The following is a 4,727-nucleotide window of genomic DNA, read 5'->3' as shown; positions in this document are numbered from 1 at the left end:
GGAAGACCGACGAAATTGGGTAAATGTGGGTTGGGGGTGTTACAAGACTCCATGGGGGAGAATTAATGATAGGAGAATTGTCTATTCAATAAAACATAGAGAGTTGTATCCTATGCAAAGGAAATATAGGTTTGGGTCCTCCTAGATTTTTTTATTAGTTTTTCGGTCCAATGGTATATATTTCATGGTTTGGGATAGGAGATACTTAGAAGTATCATGGAGTATTTTCAAGTGAGACAATGAGAAAATCCAAGGTCTCACCAATCTCATATTTGAAGAAACTTGGACCTATAAATGTTACATGTTGCCCCAAGTAGGATGGGACAATAGGGAAGAAAGTATCTACCCTCTTGAATGGGATATGGGTATGGAGATCAACATGGATATTGTAATCTAAGTTCGAAAATCTCCCTCCAGGAAAAAGCTAAACATATATAGTTTGGATAACAAAATAATGTGAAGATATAACCACTTGAAATGTGGTAAAGCTAGTAAAGCTCCTCTTGATTGTATAGTAAATAAGGCATATGAAGATGACGTGCTCTAAATTGATATCCTAAATGTGGCAAAACTGGAAAGTTATATCCAAGTGAGGAAGGTGGTGATTACTCAATCCAAATCTAATGACATCCAAACCAAAACTATCCAAGGGGGATCCTTAGGGAATGAATTTGGTGTTTGCACGTATATGCAAGCTTAACCAATACATGAAATGTTTAGAATAGAGAGCCATCTTGGGGCTAAGATCCTCAAAGGGTGCAATCTAAGTAACCTAGATATACTACTTGTAGATGTCCCTCTAATTACCTAGTTTAAAACATGTCTAGACAATAGGAGGGTAACATAAAGCATATGAAGAGTACCTACAGGGGTAAATATGACTAGTAGAGATGGGAACTTGCTAAATTAAATTGGAGGTAACCAAAAATGAATCCACCCAAGGAGTCATGCATAAGCAAAAGTATTGAAAGAATAAAGAGCTAGGTAGGGGTATCAATCCCCACTAAGAACAAGGTCACCAAGAGTTTGGACTCTATTAAAAAAAGAGACAAGTCTAAATATTCCTTGACGTGTAAAGGATGGGCCCTAAAATTTATTTAGATGATTCAATAAGGAAATGTTAGTTTGCAACTAAAACCAACCAGCTCAAATAAATCTAGGTCCCTAAACCTTAGAACCATAAAAGGAAATGGATTTGATGATTGTGTCTTACCAACACCACATTCTGACCAGTGATCATCGATGGTAGACATATGTAAAGGTGTTTTATTAGTTCCATTTGAATAAAAAATTGGTAGACATCTATTGGTTGATTATTGAATCTAGTGTCTTGTCATTTTGGCTCCTGCTAATTTAGAACCCTAGTGAGTTTAGAGGAAGTTGAAAGACAAGGTCTTGATTATTTGAGTTTGTTGCTCTATGAACTCTAGCAAAGGGTTGAATTTGAAGGATATAGGGTTTATACCCTAGGATTGACTACTTATTCTATAAAGTAATTAAAACCCTAACCAATGCATGATGATGTGAATGAGGTTGTCTTACAAGATTATAGGATGAAGCTAACAAAGTGGATGCATGTAGTCCATGAATTAAGAAGGACTCCAAGCACTATAATAACTAACAAATAATTGACAATTGACTAGAAAATAACTAACAATAAAGGAGGATCATAATTGAAATGCAAAAGGTAGGGTGCACACCTAACAAGGAATGGCTACTCAAGAGGAGAAATTCTTCCACTTTCTTTCCATCCATGTTACATTTGTGGACGATAGATTTTTGGAATAAGAATACCTACAATGCACATACAAAAAAGTTAAAGGTAGATAAAGAAAAAGCAAACTAATAAAATAAATTAAGAAACATTTTTATGAATAAATAAAAATTAGAAAAGATCAAGGCACATGAATACCTTAATGAGATCCTCTTGGTTTCAAGAATAATTTATTGGAGTAGTCTAATCTTAGAGAAAACATTCCTCGATTTGACAGAGCATTGACTTGGTTGTTCGTCTATTGAAACGAGGGAGGTTTGCTCCAAGACTATCCAAATCCTAAATTATTATCTACTAAATAGGGCCAACCATGTGAAGGTGGAAGCTCTTATGGACCCCCCATCCCCCCTCCCCCCTTCATATCACTCTCTAATCCCCATTACCTTATAATCTATCTACTATAAAAAAAATTTGATAGGAACACATTAATTTTCATGCATACACACTAGCATAATTGAGAGTTGATATAGAAACATATTTTTTGACATTCATCCTGTGGAAAATTCTTAGCAAGTATATTTCATATTTTTCTAACATAATTACAAAAAAGTATGCAGGAAATCATTTAAAAATTTGTATATATCAATATGTCTTTTTTTACATCAAAAATATTTTACAACAATATCTCTTATACAATACATTATAACAATGTACATCATCAAAAAAAATTCCTCTTCTTATTACGGCCCATATAATTCAAAAAGTTTATCATCCATTTATGCATTTTCATCATCTGGAAAGGGTTGTTCTGATGATGATTGTAATTGGCTCCTCAGACTTATTGCACCCCTGGTCATGATGTTCTCACATTGTCAAGAATATTTTGGGGGAGCATCACCTATAAAAATATTAAATTTATAATTCTTAGTTATTTAATATTATTGAAGTAATTTTTTAATAATAAAAAACACCTTTGCAATGTAATTATTTCCCTTGTGCACTATTCGACATCATTGCAATGACTGCCTCATGGTCCTCTTCTGGTTGAGGATCCTCCTGTATGGCATGCTCTGTCATTCAAACCACAAGATTTATAATTAGATAATCCTAAATGAATAAGTAAAAAGAATAGAAGTACATACTTTATAAGTACGAAATTATTAAGTATATGATTAAGATGCATCCCTATTATTGCTATGGGCCTCATCTTGGGGTTGCACCCCATTGTCATGGGGTTCCTCAGGAGCACCACAATATTATGGTTAGTGTTGCACACTATCATAGGTTTGGTGCTCAGTAGCCATGGGCTCGTCTATATTTCTATTAATCCCATGCTAATTAAGGAAAGGCAACACATTAGATCAATATCAAACATGATTGTATTTTATAATTAATGAAGGTTGATGTGGATTGATTTTTATTTACCTTTTCCTTTAAAATGCATCGTGGGGTTTGCCCCATGATTTTTCGGTGTTTGAATGTGCCTTTAAATCTAAACTTGAAACCAATTTTGATGTCTTCCTTCGTGGCTTCAGTTTCGAATACATCACCTTGCATTGCATAAGAGTATTGATTTTTTTTATTTGCTATCACAATTACCAAAATGTTGGAAGGCGATATAACAAATAATATTGTTAAGAAGTTTTGGGTACTTACAATTCATGCATGTAGCATCAAATAGCCACCCTAGCCCAGTTTGTGTTTCCCATGCTTCTCAAGCCTTGCCTTGGTTTCCTTTGAAGTGTCAGAGAGCTTATGAAAAGTTTCAAGTATGTTACATATTGTTATTTTATTCAAAGCTAATGAAAATTAAACATATTGAATTGAAGATTTAATTTATACCTTGCTTGACTAGTTGGTGTTTTCACTTATTTTCTCATTTCCTTCTCCTTTGTGTCCTTGATGAGGCCCTTCCATTCCATATCAAGAATCATGGGAGGGTGCTCATACCTAGGGTTTTCTACCAATTTTTTCCTATAGTGGTCTCATAGTTGTTTTTACTATCTTCTAACTGTGACAGTGACCTTAGTTTTATTGAAGGTATTTATCCCAAATAGATCTTCAATGTAGTCCATAAGATCTTTTTTATGGATGGAATTTTGGTAATTCCACCTTGCACATATGGTGGACCCAAAAATATCTAACGCTTTGTCATTCAATTTTGTATAAAACAAGTTGTTACCTACATGCAAAAATATACGATCATTAGTTTAAAAATAATAATATAGATTATTTATGTTTTAGATAGAAAACATGAAACAATTAAAACATAAAATAAAATTAAAAAATGAGGAACTTTTGGTGTTTTTATTGGAATTCCTTCGTCATTCACCAAAATGTGCAGTGAATTTTCCCCATGCTCTTAATACGTCATGATCCAGGAAATGAACCCATAATTTCATCAGTACTAGGGTCATCTTTGTCACCACTTAATCCAAACCTTGGTTGCGTGTTTGGCTTGAGGGTCATGTGCTCATTCGTCGGAAAAAATGGTGTATTCGACTTGGTGTCAGTACTAGGAACATGACCACTTATAGGTGGAGTAGTGAATAGTTGTCTCGCAATATATGTTGGATCCTAGTGTTGGCCAGACGCTCATGTCGTGCCTCGTCAATTCCACTAGTACTAACATCGAGTTTAGGATCAACTAAAAGTTGCAGGGGGCAAAGTTCTTCCAAATAACTCTACATAAGAAAGAAAATACTTTTTCAATTAAATAATGTAAAAGTTATTGATTTGAGGCTTCTGCGATCTATATTGTGTGTAGTGTTGTCTTTCGGAGTCATCGCATACAAATTTTTGGAATCGACGTTTCGAACCATCCTCCATGGTTCATCATCAGGATAGATCCATGAGTGAAGAAGTTAGGACTCAATAGTGTAAATAAATAAAGGTGAGGGTTCAGATGGAAATGAATGGCAGCCGACCAATTTTGAAGGAGAATGAATTGACAGGTGGTGATTAATTCAGATTTAGTTTTAATCTTAATTTTTTTAATGATTATAGTCATAGT

The sequence above is a fragment of the Pinus tabuliformis genome, chromosome 6 (genome assembly GCF_031772625.1).
Source record: "Pinus tabuliformis cultivar Carrire ecotype Pingquan chromosome 6, CPIR1, whole genome shotgun sequence".
Taxonomy (NCBI): Eukaryota; Viridiplantae; Streptophyta; class Pinopsida; order Pinales; family Pinaceae; genus Pinus; species Pinus tabuliformis.
Note: the sequence above shows the minus strand (reverse complement) of the source record.